General features: G+C 41.3%; 1 protein-coding gene across 10 annotated transcripts in view; it reads left to right on the forward strand.

Annotated features, from left to right (window-relative positions):
* The first annotated feature begins 672 nt into the window (after nucleotides 1-672).
* CHD2 (chromodomain helicase DNA binding protein 2) overlaps nucleotides 673-26,624 on the forward strand; it is a 91,397-nt gene continuing 65,445 nt past the window's right edge. For 5 of the 10 annotated variants that reach the window (XM_069798488.1, XM_069798487.1, XM_069798497.1 and 2 more), the window contains exons 1-4: nucleotides 18,359-18,789; nucleotides 21,465-21,536; nucleotides 22,254-22,343; nucleotides 26,545-26,605. The gene's annotated coding sequence lies outside the window, so the exon portion shown is untranslated. Of the gene's footprint in view, nucleotides 997-3,733; nucleotides 3,862-12,554; nucleotides 12,635-18,358; nucleotides 18,790-18,838; nucleotides 18,958-19,275; nucleotides 20,469-21,464; nucleotides 21,537-22,253; nucleotides 22,344-26,544; nucleotides 26,606-26,624 lie in introns of those variants that run through there. The other 5 variants (XM_069798489.1, XM_069798490.1, XM_069798492.1 and 2 more) reach the window with 5 other exon arrangements.

Genomic DNA, 26,624 nt, shown 5'->3' on the forward strand with positions numbered 1-26,624 from the left:
ATGTAACTCCAGACTCAGACTGAGATTAGCTTTCACCTGGAATGCACGTTCACAGTTCTTCCAGAGAGTCTCTGTAGGAAGCCTTGTGTGCTGTTGAAGGGTTTCATTTCATTTCTCTGTACTGCTTGTAAAAGGCTTCTTGGAAACCAGATCTTTCCATTTTACTTGTGTTCACTTATCTGCCAAAAGCTGTTTCAAGTTACTCTTTCCAAGCCATATTAAATGAATCCTTAGGTAAGAAGGAGGTAGCAACAACAGGTACTGTATATCTTTGTTGAGAAGTCACTGCTTCTAATTACGTTCCCTCCTTATATGCTTTAATAGCAAGGTATACAAAATGAGGTCAACCTCTATTAAATGTAATGACTTTCCCTGAGGAGCTTGCAATGAAAGCAGCTTCACAACAAAGGTTTCTGTTTAAGGGCGGGGGGAGAGTTTCAATTACAAAGAAGTCCCGTAACTTGGTGCAGGGGCTTCATTTTCATTTGCGGGCTACAACAACATGAAAAGATTGGGTTGAGATTTTAACCACTGCTTATCTGAGAAAAATACATAGGAAAAGATGAATTAAAACATGAAGATGGGGAAGAGCAGAAGCCGTGTTGCTGCAGGAGCTGACCTAGAACCAGTCTGGCAAGCAACACCTTAAATTGCAGGCGGCTGCAGAGAAGGCAGAAAGCACAGCTGCAGCTTTGAACTAAACCAGGGCCATCCTGAGCCACAGGTGCATGCAGTGAGCAAAAAGGTTATAGCAAGAGGAGCAGGGTTGCTTTTCTCTTTTTGCTGCAGGCTAGTTGCAGTCGGTTCCCCATAGGTGCCCTGAGGAACAGGCAGTGTGGTCTGCTCCTTGAGGAGATGAAATTAAACCTGTAATGGAACCAGGAGCTAATTTTGAACCCTGCAAAGAGCACTGTTTGTGCAGCAGGGCTGTGACCCTCTTGCTGGGCAGCTCTTGTGGCCGTGTGCCTGTCAGGCAGATGTTGCTCTGTCCAACCGGTAAGTCTGCAAATCTCTGATTTTCACATGGCAAAAGTACAGTAGCTTGAATGGGCTGTTTGGTGCCGCTGTAGCTATCTGCGTGGCTCTTTAGCTTGGTAATTTAAGCTAGGTAGGTGCAATGCTCTCTTAAGAATTAAGTTTTCTTTTACTCTAGAAACTGGAGGTAAACATGGCCATAACTTTTAAAAATTGCTGTTGCCCTGATAATAGTCCAACAATTGGCAAAGTAAGTTTGCCCTTTCTTTAAAGGCGTATTTTCTTCCCGCAGCCTTGCAGGCAGACATTTGCCAGGCAGTTGTTAAAACATTGTGCCTGCCAAGCGCAAGAGGATTTTTGGCATCAGCTCTTGGCTAATATTAACTGCGCTGCGTTAAGGTCGCCATGTTTGAGGCTGTGTCGAAAGCAGTTTTAGAAAGGCAGCCGACAGCTTGTTCACCTCCTGCCTCTGGCTGCTGAGCTCTTCTTCCCCCGCCTCCGCTGCAGCTTAGCTCTCTGCTTTACATTTTTTATCACCGCAGTCAGTTGAAATATCATGCAAATGATATCTGCCTTTATTAATGCCCCAGCGTGCTAGTGACGCACTACAGCCTTTCTTGCAGGAAACAAAAAATTACCCTGGGGCGCGCTGGGAAGGGGGATGCGGGCCAACCTTCTCCGCCAACGGAGATTCTCGCCCTTTAAGAAAAAGCCTGCAGTAATTTTCCATTACCCTGCGCGGTCTTGTCTACGTGGCATGAATTGTTTGTGGAGGCTGGAGCATCACGGGTGAGGCGCAGGCCCTGATCCGGCTGCCGTTGCTTGGCTACGCGCTCGGCATGCCGGCAGCACGCCAGGCTCCTGGGAAGCACCTTTGTTCCCGAGGAGGGATTTGAGTTGCGTTTTCATGCTGAAGGCAGGGGACAAATGCTGCCTTTCTCAAGCAGCTTGGCAGAACTGGGATTTCCAAATAGCACGAGCCAGCCAAAATGCTCAGTAATAGTAATATGCTCGGGTCCACCTCCTGTGATGGCTTCTCTGCCTCTGCACAAGGAAATGTCTTATAACGAGCCTGGTTTTTTTGTTTGGTGTTGCACTGATCGTAATAGTCACTTAATGAAGGCAGTGTGCTGAATTGGGAAGAAATAATGTCAGTAAAATCTCCCTCTGCTTTTGTTGTTTCCATCTAATAAACTAGACAGTTGTTGTTCTGCAACTTGACAAACAGATTATTTTTTTTTAAATGTAAGCTCTGGAGTCCTGATGGGTGAGTCTCTGCTCTAGTGCTCTGAGGATTGTCTGAAATGCCGGAAATATTTCAAATGCCACCGGCAAAATCTGCAGTGGCGTGGAGTATCGGGTTTGCATGCTTTCCCTGCTCGCTGGGGCTAGCCTTCAAGTATGGCAGCAGTGTTAGTGCAACAGGCGTTTTCATGATGTCTCGAGCATGGCTTCAGAACCAGGACAGCTTATTTCATTTGTGTGAGTTTGATACTTCCATTAATAACACAGCTTTGTGTTCCTCTGCTAGCAGCCTGTGTTCTCAAGGACTCTCCCTACACCAGCAGCCAAACCTACACCGGTAACTGTTAAGCAAATAAACCCTCCCCATTAGGTAACACTGCCATTTGCTTTCTGCAGCAGGTCCACGCTCCCCCAGAAGCTGGCCCCCAGAAGGAATGAACGAACATGTCCTTTTGGGGCGTCTGGCTACCACTAGAAACCCAAGAATTTAAAAACTTGCTATAGGGTGGAACACATTGAGCATCAGCCTTAATTTTGCTTCATGGAGTATGAAGCCAGAGGGGAATTTTATGCTCATAATCTGGCATCCTTCATTGCACAGATGAACGAACCTCACCTAGCAGAGCCCTGGCACAGCTACAGAGGGGACCGCCTACCCAGCTTTGCTCCTTGGGGGGCTCCAGTTGAATCGTGGCTTTGAGGCATCTCTCCCTGGGCACTGGCATAGCCCTACCTGCAGCCCTCCCTGTAGCCCCATCACCCAGCCATGTTTGTCTCCTAACCACAACCACTCTGAGGTTTGTAGTTTAAAGATGTTGGCTTCCTGGAGCTGCTCTTGAAAATTAGCAATGTTCTCTGCTTTCTGTGCTCCTTTTCTTTTTGGTCCTCTTTCCTCACAGCCAGCTTTTCTACCACCTCCTCCTCATCCCTGCTGCTGATGGCTCTGTTGCTGTCACCCAGCAGCTCAGCTGATGTCCCTGCCATCTGGGGACCTGCACAGCACTCCCCACATCCCGGAGAGCCATGCAAAAAGGATGGAGCTGGACATGTTCAGCAGTTTGGCTGCATGCTCTCTGTCACCTGGATCATGCTTGTCCTTCATCCGTGAAGTCTGACTTGTATGTTGGGAATGACTGAGCAGATGTTTAGGACAGTGAGTTTCCATATGTCTAGGTCAAATTTTCCCATGTGAATAACTCGATGGTTAGAAACACACTGCTTGGCTCCCTTTGTTCAGTTAACTTTTTGATTTGACTTGTCTATCCTTGGATTGTTTTCAGAAAAAAAAAAAGCCAACTACTGCCTCTTAGCAATTTCAGAAAACCTTGGCATCTTAGAAAACATGAGTTTGCCTCTTGAAAAGCAATTGTTAGTAGTAGCCCTTTTTCTTTTCCTTGTGTTTTGAGATGTGAAAAGCAGAACTTCTGAACTCTTGAATCTTTTCAAGAAGGCAAGCTAATGTAGCCACTTGTGAAGGAGGATCCCTTTCTGAAACGCATTTGGCCCTGCGCTGTGTCTGCTACACTGTGCCACCACCACGGCTTGCCTTTGCTTGGGATTTGCTCGGCACAATGAAAGGCGGAGGATCTGGTCTGCCAGGAGGAGGGTTTGTCTCCCTTGTTTGAGCAGTTAGGAATGTGGGTGAGTCACTGCCTTGTTTGAGGAATGAAACCTTCCATCCCAGTTTCTTATGCCTTTGTTTGCTTTTAGAACGGCAGAGTTGTTGAAGGTAACTCTCGCTCCTGGGGCTCCTCTCTGGCTCAGCCTTAACATCTGGTTTCACATGTTGTATTTCCTTCTTAAAAGTACATAGATGAGACTACATCTTTCTATGTGTGCTCAGAAATCTGTAGGATCCAGCAGACCTTATGAAATCAGAGCAGGCAAACCCACTTCTGTCCCCAGCACAGAAGGCTCGTTTTCAGCACAACCGGTGCAGCAGGGTGTAGTTCTTCTACAGCAAAGTCGATAATTAAAATAGTGGCAATTTCCAAATACAAAATTAGAACAGTCTTTGAGGACAGGGTTTTTTTTTTATCAGGAAGGCAAGAAAAGCAAAGAAGGAAAGAATGTATAGGAAAGACACAAAATCCACAGCACAATTTTCTAGCTTTTCTAGCTTTCAACTATTTGATTAAGCTTAGGGACCTGTGGCCATTTTGTGAATGAATTATCTGATTTCAAAGGTTTTAAATACCTCGAATTATACTACTACCTTTGAAAATAAGGTCCTTACTTTATGTGGATGCTTAAGTATGAGTTTAGGTTCTTTCTTTTATGTTTTGTGGATTGAAAAAAGGAGATATTAAAAGACTTTTCATACGTACATTGTGCTATTTTCCTTTACTGCAGTTTGACATCTAAACCTGATCTTTTTTTCCTTATATAATAGATAGCTTTCATTCCTGTTTTTTTTTTTTACACTTCGATGCCAGTTATTCCCAAAAGCTCAGTATTTATATTTATTCCACAGCAAGCATGTGACTCAAGTGACTGCATAATTATATCAAAATGAATTTGGGTTCCTTTTGTTGCAAAATGTTCTAGGGCTACAGATATGATTTGAATGCATGATAAGCTCCGAGTATTGAGATTACAAGAAAAACTATCTACAAAATCCTACGGATTAAGGTCATGCATGAGATATTTAATTCTCCCTCCTGTGAGGTTCGATTGCAAGATAGTCTGCTCCCACTGACTTCTTAAAATGAGAAGGCTTGAAAAAAAAATTGACCAGGTTCTGTCAAATTTGCTTTGTTGCTAGAGGAGATGGAGGTGTTAAAGAAATAGGGAACTGTGAGGAAGGGAAGAAGCAGGGACTGGGGGGGGGGTCAAAATCGCTCCTGGCTCACAGCTTGAAAGCCATCAAGATGACTCTTTTTCTCCCAGAATTTGATCCACTATAGAATTAACTGTATCAGAAGGTGTAGTTCTTCCTCTTCTTTGTTGGTGTGATTGCAGCAGTGTTTCAAGGCTGCAGTTAGGACCAAGGCTCCATTGTGCAGGGCCAAAGAATATGTGTCCTTGCAAGTAAAAGATGGAAGGTGAGGATAGGAGACGTGGAGAGCAGAATGGAGATCATGGGGGAAGCACCTTGGCCCTGTCAAAATTGTTGTTGTTTTGGTTTGCGTTCCCCCCCCCCACACACAGAGTCAGACACATGATCAAACAATATCTTGTCTGATACAGACAAGCTCTTGACACAGAGCCTTGACTTGATGGAAGGTAAAATTGGGATTGTTCTCTGTGGGCCAGCCAGTCCCTGAAGACCACTGCTCACCTCTAAATCTGCCACGAGCTGATTTTTTTTTTTTAATAGAGGTGGCAATTCTTCTTCTGCTTGAATTTGCTCTGAGTTCACCGGTTCTTTTTTTCCACAAGCTATTGAAGATCATCTGATGGCAATAACTTACAGTAACCTATCCTGATGTACAAATGGGATGTATCTTTATGGAGAACAAACCAGCCTGTTTTTAACAGTTAAATATCGATCAGCTACATGCACTCCCTCTCAAAATAACCTGTGGATGTAACAATTTCACCCTGTTGCAGATGTTATTAGTCTCTTCTGTCCTTCATGATGCCTGTAACTAGGGCATTGCTGCTGCCTGACTGCGTGTCCCAAGGGAGCCTGGCGGTGTTTGTGCAAACCTGATTGGGCTGAGAAAGGGGTGGAGAAATGCAGTTCTCTGCCCAGGATATATTTAGTGAATGCAGCTGTGGGAGGCAACAGGAATAAGAGAGCTCTTGTATTGCCAGAGCTCTGGCAGCTCACATGCCTAAATAATCTGCTATTTTCTTAGCGATACATTTTCCCACCTCTACAGTGGTTTTAATTTGAATGTAAAGTTATACTTTAATGTAGTCAGAATTCTTCTTGGAGCTTGAAAGTGAGATGCATTATGGTGCCAGCCTTGCTGTGGCCCTTCAATGGGAGCAGCAAGCAACTTCCACGTGTGCTGGGCCTTCTCCGTGGCAAGCAGGGAGATTTGACTTCATTTTCATCCATTAGGGAGGCTAGTGGTGTAGGAATATGCCTTTCACGTACACTGCAGTGCTTGCGTGCACTGGTAGCGGACCTGCAACACTAGTATGGCCCTTCCCAAGCAAATAAACTCTGCTTCTTGCTAGGGCTGATGAGCTGGGGTAGAGAGCCTGCTTTTGGTATGTCAGGGCACTTCACTGTGCTGTGCAAACTGCTGGTCTTCCTGGCATCCTGGGAGTCTGATCCCATATTCGCTGGTACATCATGGAATAAAAAAAGAGCACAAAAATAGGTTTACTGACCTGACGGGTCAAGTGGGAGCATGTTGCTGCTGCTCTGCATTAGGACTAATTTGTCTGTACTCTCTGGCCATGTTCAGACTTGCCCCTGGAGGAAAAAGTCTGAGGCTGGGAATTCCCTGTGCATCTTCTTCCCTGGCTTGTTCAGCAGCACAAAGCAGGCCATGAGCTACTCTGCCTCAGGCATTAAAAGTTTATGACAAATTAAACTGCAGAACATAAAAAGAACTTTTTTTTTTTTTTGGTCTTGTTCTAATGCAGTTAAGGGGTTAGAAAAACAAGACTGGTGCAGGGAGGTCCAAAGTATGTCTCTGTGTCTGAGCACAGCCTGGGGATGATGGAGACATACACATTTAGAGGGAGACAGACTATGCCATTGTTTTCTCAGAGCTTTCCCCACCTTATGGAGTTTTTCCATATGCAGCAGCCTTGCTGGGAGATGGTGCTGGGTCTCACCTGCCAGTGCAGCACCCTGACTCTTCCCACCCCACGGTGGGCAGCAGGGGTTTGCCCATGGCAGGGACTTGTACCCACCTGAAATCTGTATTGGAAATGCGGGTCCTGTGGATGGCTTTCATGGTTCCACCACAGGCTGGCACAGACCCTGAAACACATCTGTCTTTTATTTAAATTGTCCGGTATATGTGTTCTGGATATAGCTGTGCCACCTTTGTGTGCTGTGACCTAAGGGAGTTTCAGCGGTCAGTTTGTGTATCAAAAGTATTTAGTACTAAAATGTAGAAAAATGAATCTGTGAACAAATCTGAGCTTAGTGCCCCGGGTATCCACACGTTCTTCTCTGTCCCTAATCTTGCTGAGTCTGTGCCTGAGACTTGAGTTTTTTCAGCAGTTAAATGGTTAACTTCAGGACTAATTGGCTCTGGGAGCTCCAGTCCTTTGCAACAGATTATTGGCATGCTGGTAAGAGCAGCTCCCTTCCTTCCCTTCCCCCATCATTATAAAAACATGTACTGTAGCGAGAAACCAAATACCACATGGCGCCCTACACGGAGCCCATCAGTGCTCCAGCTCAGTATTTAGCACAAAAGTCCCTTTATATTTGGGAAGCGGAGGGAGAAAATTCTGGAAATGCAAGATCGTGGTGACACTGGCTGAATCAGCAGATTTATTTGCACTGCACAGGGCGCTGGAGTCCAGAGCCCCGCTTACCAGCCCAGCCTGCATGCACCCACTCATCCCACGCCGGTGTGGGGAAGAGTCCCGGGTGTTTTCCAAAAGCTGAAGGCAGATGGGAAAGGCTGGTCTGTGCACAAGGAGGGCTCTATGCACTCCCTGTCGCTTCTCTGTTTGTCAGATTACCGCTTTGCGGAGGGCTCTCGGGAGTCCCGGAGGGACTGAATGTAAAGAGAGAAAAATGAAAGCTGGAAAAAAAAAAAAGTTGCATTTCTGCTTTCCTGCAAGGAGGCGTGTGTTTTTAGGCAGCTGTGTACAGAGGCAGTCGCCATTTCGTGAAGCAGCATTAATGCAGCAGGAGGAGACATGTTGTGTTCATAGGAGTTTGTATTGTAAGGTTTTTCTTCTTGGTTTTAATCAAGAGGCTTTTTCGTTCCACCTTCACCCTTTTTCAGTCCAAAGGCTTTCATTTTTAAACTTAAAGTAAAAAAGTAATAACAAAAACAAGGAAAAAGGGGAAAAGTTCTCCTGAGGGAATCACAGTGTGCAACCAAAATCAGGTCTCTCTCCAGGAGACTTAAAAAAATTCTAGAGGTGGAACATGGTTCCAAAAATGCCACCAAGCCCATAGCGAGAATAACCAGGATGATAACATGGCTGCGCACCCAGCGTTGCAGAGGCATAGCTGAGGCGTTCAGGGAAAATGTAGTACATAAAGTATGTTTTGAATAGAGTATTTGTTTCTAGTATAAAAATATGTCTGACTGGTCTGTGCACATGCGATACTGGCCCTTTTTTACTTGCATGGGCTGACTTGACCTCCAGGTATTGAGAAATTAGTTTTGATCTAAAATCTCAGACTACCGCCAGTGCTGCAGAACTGCTCATTTGATCACAAGAGAAAATACTGACTGTGGCAGGAGCAAGGTCCGACTGAATGTCCTTCAGTGCAAAACTCTTGGAGCAAGGAACAGCATTTTTGTTAAGGGTCTTTGATGTTAGAGTTTACTTTCTCCACTCCGGGATCTTTCACTTGCAAAATACATTATAAGGCTCATTTGTTTAACAAGTCTCTGGGAGCTGGGAGAGGGAGCATTAATCCTGGCGTTTGGGAATACAGCTGATATTATTGCATTTGATTTTGGTTTCGTGTCATTATTTTCTGGTTTCAGAGTCAGGAAAAGCTGCTCATTTATTTTTCATGTAGCTGTATTTTTATCCTGGCTTCTTAAGGAGGCAGGGCTTATGAAATCATGCTGTTAGAGGCCTTGAGCTTTTGATCTGATGTTCAGTTTCAACAAATTTCAGTTCCAGAGTTTCTGTACTTTGGGGGAGGCTGCAAGTTACAGAGGCAAATTAGTGCTTCTGCTAAAGAACAAACTACAAAATGAGTGCAAAGGCTATCTCTTCTGCTTTCCTTGCTGACCAAGCAATCAGTATCTATGTGCCAGTTGACTGGTCAGTAATGTATAGCTCAGAAGTATCACAGCCTCTGCCTGAATATGGCAAAGCCGGGATGCTTCAGCAATGCAGCGCTAGTTGGGTGTGCGACTGCCAACTATCAGGAAAGCAGGCCTTGTTATTTCAGCTGCTCACAAAAAGACTTGATAACTTCTAGCCACGATATTCAAATCCAAACTAGGAGTGCAAAAAAGTATTAGTCATATTTAAAGCCAAGAGTAAGTCAGGTTCCTCCATGTTAGCCACAGTTGAATTTTGCAGGGTCTTTGATCTCCTTGCTCTGGGTCCAAAAGAGTGTCTCCTTTTCAAGCCTGTCACTGCAAAGATTTCTCTGAGAGGGTGATTCCTTCATTGCAGAAAAGCAATGTAAAGAAACCTTTTTGCCACCTCAAGATCCTTATTTTCTTGATTGCCCTTTTGTACTCTGCTAAGGTTACAGGTCAGCTGTAACTTGAATGCAGTGTGCAGCAATGACCAGCAATACATCTAGCACGGAGCTCTAGTATGAAGCTCATGCACATCTTTGATTTGTTCGTGTAAGACTGTGTATTATAATAATATAAAGCATAAAATAGCTTTCATATATAAAAATTACTTTTCCAGCATATACTAATGTGCCTTTCTGAACCTCTTAATTAGGTTACATTTTCTCCTAAACTTAATTCCATTTTATTAACGTCACTTGAGTAGATTTCAACTTCATTTTTCATTCCAATTTTCATTATCTTTAGTGTGTGTGTGTATATATATATATAAAAAAAGATAATCCTTTATTAATCTTTTGAACAGAACTGTTTTCATTCATGCAGCAAAAGTACTGTCCCAGAATATTCACTATCGGCACCTGATATGCTAGCCAGGAGCAAAATATCTTAATAATTGGAGTTGAAGAAAAAAAGGCAGCTATTAAAGTCCCAGTGTTTCACTTTTGTTCGTGTTATGATTCTAAATTATCCAAGCATTTGTCTTTATCCCCTACACATACAAACTTGTGTTCCCCATACATCTTTTTCCTCCAAAGTCTTCTATGATCTCCTTTATCTTATACACTAGGTCAGAGTGTTCAAATGTACTGCTTAATACCAGTAACGTGTGTCTTGTTACAATAAAATTTTAGATAGTTTCCCAATTAAATGCATTTTATTTTGACCTATTTGCTTCTACTTAAATCTAACATTTTGTCTCTTGATAGTCAATATTCTGTTTTATGGAAAGGTTTTAAAGGTATGCTGAAGGAGATGAATAAGAGGTGAAGTACTTAGCACAATTTAATTTGTATTATTCCTTTTGCCATTATTAATGAAATAGGCAAGAAAAATAAATATTGGGGAAAATACAAAGAATGGTGAGGAAATTATACCTGCACGTGCAAAACTACATGCTTGCTCTTACTTTTGAAATTTACACCTCTGCTTTTATGTTCTCTTTCCCTCTTACGGACTGGGTTAGTTCATTTCAGTTACATTTTCCAAGTACTGACATAAATGTTCATTCCTAAATTCACTTCATATGCTTCTAAATCCTTAGGACAACATTCGGTTTAGACACACCAAGGAAAACCTGGAGTGATTCCACTGACCTAAATGTAATTACTCAGTGCTGAATTAAAGGCACAGGCACATAACTTGTTACTCCAAACACATGGGTCTTAAGAAGACACAAAAATCTCAGCTTTTGTCACTAAATTAAATGTTTCTAACACCTTAAAATAAGATACATTTGTAAAGAGAGGTAATAGCTTCTTGTTAAATCCACTATTAAATCTTGGAGAAAACAAGTCACGTTTTGGGCACATAGAACCTTGTTCAGGTCTTCCACAGGATGAAATTGCAATGGAAGTTGCAGTCAGATTTTTCAGACAGCAATGAAGTGCTGTGGATGTCTCGCTCAAGATGTGTTGCATTCCCTCTGCTGCTTTAATTGTACAAAAAGCCATTGACCTCATTTTGTGACAGCACTGTACCAACAGTGTTTTCTTGGGCTGCTTACATTTTCTCACCAGCTCACCTTCTAACACTAATCTTTGACTAAATATATATTAAAAAAATACACTGTGAATGATTTCAAGCTGAGACAAGATTATCGCCATTAATGGCTTGGTCAGAGAGAAAGACTATTTGTTTCAGCATGCAAATCTGTTGCCTGCAACAGTTAAACCTGGCAATTCTGGAGTTTAGATGGATGACATGCCTGACATGCACAAAACTGCTCCAGTCCCTAGGCTGATGAGCTCTCCTAGCTGGATAAAGCTCTGGCCAGAGCCAGTTTATAGTGAATTGACTGTAGGAAGAAAATATAAAAGCTCATGGGAAACATCAGTCTGACACAGAAGCTATTTCTGTTCAGGTGACATTCTAATCCAAGTGTGTCCCTGATATAAGTATCACTATATCAAAAATTGATTGGACCCCACATCTAACAAGTACTGACAAATATGAAGAAGTTTGTTTTGAACTACAAATATAAGGGGTCTTCTCTTTTATGTATATGGTACATTACAAGAGGGTGATTCAGTGCTTCGTCAGACTGTCTGTAAAATAAAGTATATGCTTGTAAGATTTCAGAAAAAAGGCTGGCTTCTTTTCACCGCATGTGGCAATTTGCTGAATAATGCATCATTTTGTCAACAATTATATAGCAATCAATAAAACGCACTACGGTGCTACCTGCACACAAGAGACAAGAATGAAGATCGTTGGAAGCAGGCTTGAAATTTGCTTGAAATAAAAATCCCAGTTCTATACTTGTGGTTTTGGAGGCCTGGGTTGTTTTTCTTTTCATTCTAGAGTAGCTGTAATTCATCTTGTTCGATTTGAGTGAAATTCATCATGTTTGCAAGGCTAGTATGAAGCCCTTTGCCTCCAATCTTCCAAGGAGATTTACCGAGAAAGTATACTTGTTATTCTTGTCATCTAAACTTTCCAAAGTCTCCACTAGAACTCAAATGGAGAGTTAGTAAAAAATAAGAATTAGAGCTTACAGTTGGGGTATTTTTTGTCCTTGATTTTGAAGTGTAAACACATATTTGTGCTAAGTCTGTGTTCCCTTTTCTGATCATATTCCTCAAACACTTGAGCAATCAAGCTTTACTGGCTCATGTTTGCAGCAAATAAATTTCAAGGATGGACAGATGAATGCCTTTGGAAAATGAACTTTAAATCTGCACAAGGAAGTAATCATGCTAGAATTTCAAATTATCTAAGTTTAAAACAACCCCTAAATTATTATTAATTTCATTGTCTAGATCATCTAAAAATGTATTATTTCATGGCTATGTTTAAAATCCAAATATTCTGAAGATTCTGATTAAAAGTTATAAACTTATTTTCTGACTCTTTATGTAACAATTGTGTGATATATTGGAAAATGGGAGAACAATATATTGAAACATAAGATCAGGTATGGTGCTCTCAACCTGGCCAATGCGTCTCTCTTTTTTTTTTTTTTTTTAACAGGCTCTTGATAAAATAATGACCATCTCCCAGCTCAGCAGAATGCTCCTATGATTCCACAGACTGTACTTAGAGCCAGAAGGGTAAGATAAAGCAAGCTGTTTGCAGCTTCTACATTTTAAAGGGATTTAAAACCCTACCAATATGTCTAATCCTTGCATGTTTCCAGTCCTGCAAGTTTCCAAGCAGCAAACTTCATCAGTACAGAGGAGTTAAAGTGTGTAAGTCAAGTCACACAATGTGCATGCTGTACCTATAGGTATTTAAAGTTCCTGGGAAGGTGCATATTAGTTTGATTTGCTTTCAAAGGTGATTTCAGTAATAAGCAAAGTTGCATCATTCTTTTTCGTGTAAGGAGACATGTAACAGCTTGTTAGCACTTGTATAAATTCTAGTGTCTAAGTAAGTACAGACAAGATGGTCAGTCGGTATTTTTTCTGCTGTGTCCTAGTTGTCTTATAAAAGTTTGCCAAGCTAAGCAGAGTAGTTTGTTACCTAAAAGCTGACCTTAAAAAAAAAAAAAAAGATCGTTTTGTACAAGTAGCAGGGGTGAAGAAAAAGGGGTAAAGAAACAGCTTTGTTCTTCCAAGATCCAGTGGCTTACTTTAAGAAGCAATTAAACATATTATTAAAAAATCACCCAAGTTCTTTAAGTTCAAAACAATCTAGAGTTTTATACTGTCATAAGATTTCATCAAAATAAGTGCTACTGTATCTTTCCCACTTTTCTTATACCTCTAAGATTGGCATTTAAGGCAATCGCTGTATGCTGAGTGTTGACCAAATACAGCATAAGTACCTTGACTGAGATGGTTACTATTTCTTATAGTTAAGACGGCAACAAGGGATAATTTGAAGATGATCTCTGATAATAACAAAGATCTTCAAGTTTCAAACCTCCTTAAGAAAAGTGGACTTGATTTCTCAAGTCAAGTTAATATAAAGCACAATAATGAATCCTCTCACTAGACAACAGTTACTGGTCTTTTATTTGCCTTATTGTATACAGGAACTCATGCAAAACTGAAATAGCAAGGTGGGTAGGTTGTTCAGGAGCTCTTAGATCTAGCATTTGAGCTCAGGCCACAAGATCACGTGTACAGAAACCATACTGATTCTTTGATGCATTGTGACCAGCAAGTTAAAAATTTGCTTAGGAAAGACACTTAAAACCCACAAAAGATATTGGTTCCATTTCCCACTTCCATTACGTCTTTATACATTTTATTGATAACTTATTTTTCTTTGAAAACAGGAATAAAAGAGCTGAATCTTGGTTAAAATTGCTTCATTTTGAATAAAACAAAAAAGCACTGGAGTTTGGCTTAGCAGACTGAAAGATATTTTTTTTCTTTACCATATGTTTATGACACTGATAAGAATTTGTTTCTAATTATTCATGGTAATAAATCTTTTTCTTTCTGCTCACAAGGTTCATCATTCTAAACATGAGCACCATAAAAGTGCTAGCAAAACCACCATATTAACATAATCTTAGTTTTCAGTGTTAAATCCTAGAAACAAAAAGGGCGTATGTAAAAGTTCTCTCTATCTCTATGTGTGTCGATGTGTTTGCAATTATTCATTACAGGCTGGAACAAAAGTCTGGATTTGAATTCCAGTTCCAGACTCAGAGCAGAATGAATAGCACAAGCTGATTGCTAGAATTGGTTTTTATCCTTGCTGCTGGTGTTATTGCTTGTCTTGTGACAGTAGCAAAAAGCTTTAGCTAGGATCAATATACCATAATCATCTTCACCAGTCATACAGGGAAGTTGGTTCCATGCTTAGAAGAACTTTGTCTTTATTTACATTTCTGTCGATGTTACTCTGTCACTGCTATGAGAAGCCCACAGACGACAGCAGTGCAGGCATAGCCATACTCTTACAGCATCTTTGTGCATGCTGCTCCAAAATCCTAGGTTTTCAGGAGTGTGATAGAAGGTAATTTGTATCTGCCTGGACAATTATTGTGATTTTAATAGTGAATTACTGAGGAAGGAAACACAAGGAAAAAAAAAAAGGCAGATTGATTGTTTTAGTAAGATATTACAGGTTACATACAAAAACAGAAAATAGGACTATACTTTATTCAGGAAAAAGTGACAATTTCTGTGAACACCCAGTTTGCAGGAAGTTAAATGCCTACCACAAAACAGCTTGCTGTGTTCAAAGGGCATCTGATATCCTGTTTGCATATTCTCTATCAAAATAATCCAAACTATTATGTTTGGTTTAGGGCCTAGAAAATTGTTATTGATTTCTCCTGAAAAGTGATAGAGTTTTGGTTGAAGAAAAGTTCAGTGACGTTACACATCTCAATCTTGTTTAGACTCCTGTTTTCCACTTCAGAAGGCAGATGCAATACTTAACCATTTTGTCAAATATCGGTGTCAGATCTCTGGCCTTCCCATTATATTTGTGTCTTCAAAGAGCTGTATGCTACTTTTGCACCTCATGTATCACAAAGAACAAGCTTCTTCACCAATCTTTTGGTATCCTCTGGTACAAAGGGCATGTTGGGGCAGGCAGGGAAGGGACACTGCCCTGTGAAACTAGTGTGTTTTTGCATGTTGTCCCTAAGGGATAATAACAATCTGCATGGGAGCTGGGGGGAAGGAAAAAAGGTTGTAGAAGAAAATAGTTTGGGTGAGTATCAGAAAGTGAGGCTGTGTGCCTCCATCTGGAATTCTAGCCGCAGATGCAGTCTCAGAAAATAGTTCCCAAATTAGTAATGGAAATATTAAGTTGTCTCATTATTATCAGACATGTTGTTCATAAACCATGGCTGAAGTATTTGGTCTGATGATACACAAAGCAAGAAAGCAGGTAATCTAAAAGAGAAGAAAAAAAACATATGGAGGAATTTACATTTGTGTAGAAATGCCTGAATTTAGAAGGGGGAAAAAATGGGGTAACTGCAGAGGCAGTAGGAATGAGAATTTTGTGATTATACAGAGCCGACCATGGGAGATAAAAATGTGAAAAAGGAGACTAGTGTTGTTCTACTGTTTCATTAGGAAAGAAGAATGCAAACAGACTGTTATCAGTACATGAACAGCAAAGTTGTCAGACAAGTGCTATGGCTCTGGAGAGACTGACTGTACTTAAGTTCACATACATACAACTCTCTTGAAGCCAAGAAACAGAAGAGGTAATGGATACTTGTGTAAGCTTTTTTGGAGCTGCTTTAGGCCTTGGTGGCTAGGAAGCAAAAGAGCAGCACTGAATATATTTAATGATGATATTAGACTTCCAATAATTTTTTGGTTACATGTAGCAGCAATACAGCAAGTGACTTTCAAAAACATTTCTATCTCTAAATATACATGAATTTTTTTTAAAGAAGAATAGTCTATTATACTAGACAGTCTGGTATAGTTAGAGAAAATCAGATAACAGTTTGAGCATACAGGTTAGGTCTTGTTCAGTTACAGTCTTACTCTTCTGGCTATAATCACACTATTACAAAGTGCAATTAAGTCTTGAATGCCTGATCTCTTTTCTTCCTTTCATGTGGTTATTACAAGTGATCATACTTTATATATTTTTCTAGAAATGTACTTGTATTCTGGGAAGAAACAGTAGAAAGGCTGGAAATGGTACACTAAACTTCTAATCTTGGTCCTTGCTGTAAAGTCATACCTTGCAGTGTTGGCTGAAAATGCTGACATAAGTTGAAGTGCTTTTGCTGTGCCCTACTTTTATCTAGTTCCTGCCTTATCCTTGGCTGCCTGTCCCCTTTCTTCACTGTTGGTAGTTTTCCAAGGAGGACAGCATCTGGGTTCTGTCCATGCAAACACCTTTACATACAGTTACACGCGAGTAGCTCCACTGAGAGCAAGAATATTAGCCTTTGCAAGAATCTGAATGGTAATGAAGTTGCAGAACAGGCTTCCTGCTCTTCATAGTCTCTGTAGACCAGAACTTCCATTCTTATTCTTGTGGAGAAAAAAAAAACAACAAAAAAAGGCCTTTTGCCCTTTTCCAGTGATAAGCAGTATTTGCTGTTTTGCTCCACTGTTGATTCCTTGGCTGGAGGCTCCCATGCTGTAGTACCTTTATGCAGGCCACCACCATCCCTTCTTTGAAGATGGTAACCACCTTATCACCACTGTCTACAAGCCAGTAGATTTGTGTGTTCCTCCTCTGCTACCCTATACAAGGAGGCCTGGCTTTTCTCTGTATTTTGAAAGCAAATACATCTCTCGGGTCAAAATAATTTCTCCTCAGGGACATTAGTGAGCGATTCTTTTCAGCTTACCAGCTACTTCTGGCTTTTCCAGGACCCAGCTCGGGAGAGCACTGCTGAAGTCCCAACTACATGATTTCAAGTGCCAGACTAGCTCCTCAGACCTTCCATAATCTTTTTGAGCATTGTTGGTTTAATGGCTGCCATAACTATCCACATTATTATACAAAAAAGGAATGAGACACCTTTCTCTTTGCTATTAATGGAGCAAGCTGTGCAAATAGGAGAAAGGCATGCATATCATTCAAAGTGGCTGCTGAAGTATGTAAATACTAATTATGCTGTTCTGCCTTGTTTATTGGGTGTGCCTCTTGCAGAGCAACATCATAACTGACTAGCTGGGGACAGGCATGTATGACAGTGACCAAGAATGAGGGGGATGCTCCTCTATCGTGCTGGTATCTGAAGTGGTTTCCATGGCAGTAGTCAAAATAGGAGACAGTGTCCTGGTGAGGTTGGCATACGAGGCAGTTTCTATGGTGTTGGCTAAAAAAAAGTAGGATACCTAGTTTTGTTTGGGTGTCTGTGGTGTTTTTGAGACGTACCAATGAGGACTGGGATTGACGCTGCAGAAGGGCAAGTGATGCCGTCGCTCTGGCTCTTTCCAGCAGCAGGGCTTAGTAGCAGGTTGAGCGTGTACAATGCGGAGGAAGCCCAGGGCAGTTGGCTGTACTCGGGTCGAGCGAGCCAAGCGTTTGTGGCACCACTTTTTGTGGTGAATTGGGGCCGGTGCCCCGGCCTGGCTGGTGGGTGGGCTGTGCCAGGGCCCAAGCCGGGCTGCCACCTATCAAGGGCAAGGGCTCACGAGAAGAGAGGTGCTTTTTGTGGGAATGGCAGCAGAGGGTGCCATAGCGAGCTGGGCCGTTAAGCGAGGGGTTCTTACAGAGGCCAAGTGCGGGGGGCTGAGCCTCACGGTAGCTCGGTGCGGGCTGGCGAGGGGCGCCTTGGGCAGGCTGAGGTATGAAGAGATTTCCGAACCGTGGGCTAGAAGGGAAGGCGGCGCCCAGACCGAGCGGGGTCAAGACCGAGCGGGGTCAAGGCTGAAACGAGGCGGGGTGGAGCTGGGGACGCCCCCGGCCAGGTGGGCCTGGGGAGGGGGGCGGCAGCAGGGCCCAGGGCCGCCGGCGGGGCGGGCGCTCCGCGCCAGCTGCCCGCCGCCCTCCTCCCCCTGAGGGGAGGCTCGTGCGGACGGGGCGCGAGCCCGCGGCGGGCGGGGCGGGGGCGCGAGGAGGCGGGCAGGAGCCAATGGGGAGCGGCCGGCGCCGCTCGCCAAAGCTCGGCGGCGGGCGCTGAGGCGGGGAGCGCGGCCAATGGGAGGCCGCGGCCGCCGTGCGCGCGGGCCCGGGGTGGGGAGGTCGAAGGAGGGCGCGGCGCGGCCAATGGAAGCGGTGCGCGCGCTCGGGCCTGGCGGGGAGGGCGCGGCGCGGCCAATGGAGAGCGGCGCGCGCAGCCGAGGGCGGTGCGGTGCGGAGCTGGGGGCGGGAGGGGGGGGGGGCGCTGCGCTGCGCGCCGTAGGTAGGGGGCAGGGGCGCGGGCCCGCCCCTTCCTCGCCGCAGTGAGTAGTGAGCGGGCGGCCATGTTGTGCGGGGGGGAGGGGAGGAAGGAGTTGAGAGGAGACGGAGAGACTCTCTCACACACACGGCACAAGATGGCCGGGGAAGCAGCCGCAGCTGCAGCCGGGCTCCCGGGCGCTTTCCCCGTGGCTCGGAGCGGGGAGGCCCGGCGAGCGCTCCGGGTGCCGGTCTCGGGGGCCAAGTCAGGCCCGGCACTCTGGGGGTTCCGGGGCGACGGAGGGCGGCGAGCCGGGCTGCCGTGCGGGGCTGCCGACGAGCGGAGGGTAATGGCGCCGGGCTCCGGAGCCCTGCCCGCGCCTCTTCCCTCGCCGGGCGGGCGCGGGGCCGTCCTTCGCCGCGGGCAGGGCGAGGAGGGGAGCAGCGCCCCGTCCTCAGGGCCCCCGTTGCCTGCCGACGGGCTGCTCTTCGCCGGGTAAGTGCCTGAGTCTGCTCGCTTCTCATTGTCCTTTGTCCTTGGGAGGAAAAACAAAATGTCCTTGGAGCCGGGAGGGGGAGGGGGCGCCTGCCTCTCCCTGCCCCCCCTCGCCGCTCCCTGAGGGGAGCCTTGGGGACCCCCCTTCGTCTCCGTGACCCCTTTCGGGTAAGGGGGGAGCCGCGCGGTTTGGGGAGGGAGCGGCGGGCGAAGGGGTGCCGCAGAGGGAGCCCAGCTCGGCGACCGCCCCGGTGACACTCGTCGGTTCCCGGGCTGCAGAGCGCTCCCCCCCCCCCCATGCAGCACCGAGGGGTCTCCGCACACCCCGTCCCCCAATGCAGCACAGAGGATGGGGGGCAGCTGCAGACGGGTTCCCCAGTGCAGCAGTGAGGAGAGGGGGGGCTGCAGACCTGTTCCCCTCCAGTGCAGCATGGAAGGGGGGCATCTGCAAACCAGCTTATAACTCCAATGCAGCAGTAAAGGGAGGGGGGGAGAGGTGAAGACTGTACTACATCATCAGTTAAATGTTTCGCCCCAAGCCCGTCTCTGTTTAAAGAGCATTTGTTGCCCATTGCTGCTCAGATGGGGATGTGTTTTCGTAGTTTGTAAGAACAAAGACGCCATGTCCTTTTCTCTTAAAAATAAAACTTGGTGTTTTTTTTGTGGGGTGTTGGCTTTTAACTCTTTCTAAACCAGTAAGAAAAAACAGGCTGCGGATGAGACAGCTCGGTACTTTACCGAAACAATAGATAGAAATTTACTTCACTTGAAAAACAGCAGTTCAGGTGCAGAACTTTAAAGAAAACTCTTAAGAATTACGTGCAATATGATTTTGCAATTAAAACTGCAATGCAAAAACTTACAAGCTTAAAAAAAACAAAGCTCGGTCATGCCAAGTCTGCAGTTTAAAGTTGGCAAAATACTACAGTTGTGATTTTGGCGAAACTATGAGAAGAAAAGGCAGTTACTTAAATACGAATTACATGATAAAGAAACAAATGCGTTTGTGTGTGACATTAAAAGCTTTTAAAAAGCATTTATTGGGTGTCAGTTTTGTTTTTAGTATTCAGTTTGTGCATTTTTCAGGGAGCTTGCAGTCGTTTCTGTTTACGTAGCATTTTTATCATTGTTTCGATGGTTAATAATTTAGAAGTTGTACAACACCTATTGCAAGACTTTCTAAAAATGCAAGTTTAAATGGAATGCCTAATGTTTGTTTTGCATTGGCTCGCATTCAGCAATTATCAATTTAAGGGTAAAATTGTAATTCCAGAGGTATAAAAAGTCACTGTAGTAGAGCAAGAGGTAAATATTAAGAACTTGAGTTTTAATTGGAGATTGCGTATAGCCATATTTGTTGATTTATCTGGTGTACACTTGTACAGGATTATAAAACTCCGTGCAGGTTTTAAATATTGCAGTTGGAGGTAAATCTACATTTTTCTGTACTTCTCTGCAAATATGAATCCGTCATTACAACTGTGAAAGTTGGCTTTTTTTTTCTGGAAATATAAATACAAGTTTCAGCAACCATTGGACTTCTATCATCTTTATGCAAAGTGTTTGGTATCTTTATTTTAGATTTGGATTATGGTGCTTTTATAACCCCAGCAACAGTTCTGCAGTGTAGAACAGGTTGAGACATACACACTTTGCTGAAAAGAAAGTTCTAGCTTTAGGTGGGTGTCTGCTGTATTTTTTTATTTTTATTTTTTAATACATTAGGAGATAATTTTTAAAATAGCTTTGAGTTGTTTCTTTCAGCTACTGAAAATAAAATAGCAGCTAAGTGTCTCTGAAAATAGATTGCTTTTAATTATTAACATATTTTATTCAATAGTTGTGCATTTTTGTATATACAAGGTGTAGGAATTTTAATTTATATTTAAATATCTTCTAATGTAACATTAAAATGTTTTTTTAAATTACCCGCATATTTACAGAATTATGCCAGACTTCTAGAGTACAAAATAATGGTGATAAATGTGACTGCTGCAAAATAAAATGTTAAGCCTTTTCACAAAAGGCGAGAAAAGTTGGCTAGAGGTAGTGCAAATATGGTGTTCCTTGTGTTAAAGAGCATAGTTTGGGATCTGATTAAAGGTTAAAGAAGCTGAAGGCTTTGAAACTGTATTCTGAAGGGCAAAAAAGATATCTTTTTGGGGGGAGATCAAGTAACTTATGACTTGAAATTCAGAGAAGCTGATGACAGAAGCCATTTTCAAATTACTTTGCCATCACTAGAGGTTTTATTTAATTTTGCATAGCCTACTTCTAAAGACTTTAATGTGAAAAAAAGTACAAGGACTGAGAGGTATTGTGTGATAAATTACTCAAGAAGAAAAAAATCACAAATTGGCTAGGCATTTGATCTTTAAGTCATTCAAAATTAAAGTAATGGGAGACAGAAGAGCAGATTGCAGTTATTCATGCAAAAACATAGATCATGCATGTTGTATGTCAGTCACTCTTCATCTCCAGTGTTTTTCTTCAGCCAAGTATGTACAGCCACCCGTACTTTTATTTTTAGAGTTGAGTTCTAAAGATACAGTTACTGCTATCATAAGTTTTTCCTAACTTAATTACCTAAAGATCAATAAATTTCAAGTATCTGACTTGTTCTGCTTTTCTGAAGCAAAATGCTGAAAATTTTGATACTTTCTTTTTTTTTTTAGGTAGAATTCCGTGAACAATACCTTATTTCCTGACTGGCTTCCAGAAGAATCGTTCATACCTTATTTTCTTAGGTAAGAGTGGTTATAACTTGTAGTATGTTAATTTCCTTGTTATTTTTTTGATCTTGGGATTTGCCTTTTTGGCTGCTGTGCAGGTGGGAAGAAAAAAACATCATTTTTAAATTGGAGTGGACCCATTTTATAAATTATCTGGAATTTTTTAAAGCCTTTTTTTGCAGATATGGCTAGACTGTCTTGAAATAATGAGATGTTTGTGCTAACTACTTCTGTATAAATTTTAGTTTACTAAGGCTATTTAATAAGTGGATTGTTATTTTTTTATAGATGTATACACATACATATGCATTGTATTTGGTGGGAAATGACAGTATGTTCATATAAACCCAGAAGTTCCATATGTCCCATTTCACCAGTGAAAACGTGCATAGAACTTTTAAAATTGTTTGTTTTTTGTACTTAATGAGTTTGTCACATTAATGCTTGGGGATATTGTAGAATTTGTGTATGATGGTAATGACCCGAGATTTCAGGTATTCATACAGAAGGAGATTTTTGGGGCCTATGTCTCGATTTTGGAGACCTGAATGCTAATGCTTGGCAAGGATAGACTTACATTTTTGTACTGTGGGTAAAATTTTTATTAATCGTAACACACTTTATGTGTTATAAAAAAGTTTATATTAATCAAGAATGTTAAAACTGTAGGTAAAATCTGTATGGACCTTTGTTTTCAGACAAACTTGGTTTTGTTTTTTTTTTTCTTTAGAGGCTATTACTGGATATTGTTCTTGCTTCCAAAGATTCAGATGGCTATTTGGGTAAAAGACCTTGAGCAAAATTCCGTGCTGTGCATACCAGGTATGTTATACTGTGTTGCGGGTTGTTTTTTGGTGGGTTTTTTTATTATCCTGGAAGTAATTTTTCTTTTTTTAGCAAAATAAACATTGAACATTTGTTACAATGTTTTACTGTGTTGAATTTTCTTTCAAGCTTTAGTGCATTTGAAAACTGTTAGCAAGTACTAGATACAGTAATGTTAATGTCTTCTTTCACATCTTGTAAGATTTTTATGGTCACTCATAAATAAGACTTTTTTAAAGAATCTGAAACGACCATGTCAACGTGTTGTAAAATAAAGCTGTGCTTATGAGGATTGCCATATCTACTAAGTCCAATCAAATTTTAGAAATGCTTTTCCTTCAGTTCAAGGTATTGGTTCATTAGCAAGTGACACTCATAAGCTTTTCCTTTCCAAGAAATTGTTTTTATACATTAAACTTAGAAATTCTCTTTTCAGTGTAAGTTTTACTCTAAAAGCCTAAACCTGCACCCAGTCGTTAAGAAGTATCTTACTGTCCTTCTTGCAGTATAAACAAATCGTCTTTCTAATGTTTGATTTTTTTTTTTAATTTCTTTTTTTACACTTTAAGGTTCTGCATTTAGAGACAGAGTAACATGTTACATTTGAGTCATGCTTTCACCACTGTGTAATTAAAAGTTGGGGATCTTGTTTGCCTGTCTTGACGGGTTCCTTTTCACAGCTTAGCATGCTAATGTACTTCAATACATGTTCAGAATTTCAAAGTGTAAGGTGTCTTCATGAAGACATGTCTATCAGGATTCTCAAAAATACTCTTGATAATTTGCTTTTAAAAATTACATAATTTATCACAATAACTTAAGAAAACAGATGTTGTGAATCCCTGTGGCTTGGATGAAGGCTTCAGCCTGTTCATATAAGAGAAGTCATATACCAATTTTGCATATGCTTTTTAAAAATGTCTCTCTAGGTTTTAATAAATCTTTATCTGCAGTAAGTCACTGCTAATATGCAAGGCAGATTTCAAATAATATTTACAGAGATTAGACATGTACCATACACCATGGATGTCCTGCAACAAAACACAGCTATTGAACAAGGCTGTTAGGTATGTTCTAGACTTTCATTGTGTAACTGTCTGATGGGAAGTTTGAGAATTAGAAGTTTGTGTTAGAAATGGTCTGTTACCTTGAGAAGAACAGCAGAACATAGGTGAAATCCCATGCAAATTTTCAGTTTAGAGCGTCAAAATGACCAGATATTGCACAGTCTATTACAATAAAGGCAAGACTAGCCTGATTCACATAAAAGTCTGATAGTAATGATGGGACTGAATTTGTCAAACTCAAGACTTGTATTCCTAATGTTAAATCCTTAAATGTCTAAAGCTGCAACTTTCAATGGACCTGCTCTTAAAAAAAAAAATAAAAAATTCAGTGCTCAAAAGAAGAGTCATCTTGACTGACCTGAGTGTTTTATGATGAATATGAAATTGAGCACTTTGATCTTAATGATCTTACATATTTCCTATATCATCATGATGCTGTTTGTGCTGAATAGATGTTATAATAAACCCAGTTTTGTATGTCCCCTGTTACTTTTGTGAGCTCTTTGGAGCTCCCTTTTCCTGTAGGAACAACATGTTTTCACCTAGTAAATGGCAGCTTGATCTTTTGGTTAGGTAGACCTCAGTAGGCTAGATGCACACTACAGGGGACTTGAGGAAAGTTTTAAGTTCATGACCACCCTACAGCATACTAATGAGGATTGATGAGGTCAGAAGAATGCTCTCTGGTCACGTCTTAATAACTTTTTCAGTAGAGGAAGCTGTTCTTCTATGTTGTTACAAAGCCATATAAGTATCTCATAGAATGAATTTGTAGCATTGGCAGCTTATATCGAAAAACATTGGTGTAGTGATATATTTCATGTTTGCCAAAATACTTTCTTAATTTATCCCAAGAAAGACTCTGACATGGGGTAAATAGCTTTAGAACATCTGACCTTACCTCATGCTGTTAAAGGAGATGCACTTTCCTGGTTCTTAGAGCTGGCAGTGCCAATCTTTTGGTGACGAGTCATGGACCTATGATGCAAGGCATGGTTTATGTGGAGTAGGCTGTACGGTACTTACGACATGTCATTCTATAATTTAAAAATAAATATAAGCCACAACTATAAGGCTACCTTAAAAAAAAAGTAAATCCATGTTTGTTTTTAAATAAGGGATGGATTTTTTAATCACGAAGGGGTTACAACAATTACTGTGAGTAGTCTGATTAAAAGATTTTCAGTTTGACATTTATTAAATAAATAGAATTAAATAGGAAATACAGGCATTTATCTGAAAGGCTAATTTTTTTCATCTGAAACTTGTGTTTTCTAGCTATAGTTTGTGGCTCTTGGCATAAACCTTCAGCTTTTGTGATGCATTCTGTAGTTCAGGAATGAATGTGTTTTGGATATTAAAATTCAAAAACTCAAAATACAGTGGTATATTTTATAATGGTGGAAAATTGATCACTCATGATCATATGAATGAAAAGTAATATGTTATTAACATCTTGGTGCTGTTTTTACAAAACTCATTGTTTGGTTCATCTGTTCACTTCAGAGTAGAGAAGTCTTACTACTACCAAGTGATACCATCCTAACATATTAGATTCCTTTTGCAAAATTTTGCTGAGGTCAGAAGAATGTGCTCTGGTTGAGCCTTGGTAACTTTTTCAGTAGAGGAAGCTGTTCCTCTGTGGTAATATAAAGCCATATTAAGTATCCTCATTAAAGTTTTTGTGAAATTACTATAACTGGATGCTAACTCTAGAATTAAAGAGAACAGGAACAAACTTGAATGCAGATGGTGTATGTTTAGCTGTGCTGTAAATTATTAAAAATGGCTGAGAGCTGTAAGTTGAAAGTCTTTTCATCATTAACTTTTACCTAGTCTTCATATATTAAATCGCAGTTTCTGAGTGGCTTTTTTTTGCGTGAAATGGTACGTATAGGACAGAAGGAGATTTGAAGGGCATAAGTAAACCTCTTTATCTAGTTCATTTCTTATGCTTGGCATGACTGATAGATGCCTCTTGGATGATCAAAGTCTAGCAACCATGTTGTGTTTCTTCTACAAAATGCCCATCCACCATTTTAGAAGTACTTCAGTTTTGTGCTTCCATTTAATAACAACTGTTGGGTCACATTTAAATGCATGTTTTAAACTTCTAAATTTCATGTTTGTTTGGAAATTCTAGATGTTTGTGCCAGTTTACTACTATGATTTTTTTATCATTTCCCCTTTCTAAAGGGATCTTTTTCCATATTAATAATTTCAAGTAAATTACATCAACAAAGAAATTGCAGTTCTGTTCATCACAGCTTGCTTTCTGTGCATCTGAGTAGCTATCAATTTGAAGACGAGAATTTAGAAGATTGTAGAAAATAATGCACAGTATGCTATCACTGAACAGGTTCATTAATTTTTATGTATTTGAGGCTATATTCCAATATAAGTAGATTCTGAGAGATCATGAGAGAAACAGTTTTTTGCTTGTACATGTGAGGTGGATAACTTGTATGGCTCATGATAGAGGATGACTTCATGCAGGTGAAATTTGTTTTAGAGTTTTAGGTCTTATTTTAATCTTCCTACCTCTGTTTAAGATGATTTTGATTAAATGTTTATTGATGTGGATTGCTAGTAAGCATTTTCAAAATCAAGTTTTCAAATTTGAGCCTTGTCCACATGCAGATCACTTTGAGATATAGAGTAGGTAACTTGTTACATATCAGTGTGTTAAATAATTCCACTTCATCTAGCTGATACCACCTCTCAGTAAAAAGAGTATTTTATTTTTACGTGAAGGGCAGATCAGTTAGTTGAAGCATACTTCCACTTGATGCCTGATTGATTGATCTTTCTCAAAAATTAAAAAAAATATTTTTTTGTTGTTGTTGCTTTGTTTCTCGAGGAATTTGTGTACAGGTCTGAATTCTTTGGGTGGTTTGCACAGGTTCTTTGATAATGGGTTGCCTGGTGATACTTGACATTTTTTACAGAAATGTCTTCGGTACTGTATGCTACGATCTGCTGGGGACTTTTTTTTTTTCCCCTCATTTGTGGATAGGGCTTTTGTAATACTCTCATGCTAGTGCTCTGGTCTTCTAGTTCCGAAAGTTTTTTTATTATTATTTTTTAGTTTTCTTTTAATTCGAGTGTTTAATATATCCTTTTCCCTACAGATGTGTTGAGGAATTGATTTACTCACTGTAAGCAAAATAACTGCTCTTGATTGAAGCGCTGGTAAGTTGTTATTCCTAAT

This window comes from Haliaeetus albicilla, chromosome 12 (assembly GCF_947461875.1).
Source record: "Haliaeetus albicilla chromosome 12, bHalAlb1.1, whole genome shotgun sequence".
Lineage (NCBI taxonomy): Eukaryota > Metazoa > Chordata > Aves > Accipitriformes > Accipitridae > Haliaeetus > Haliaeetus albicilla.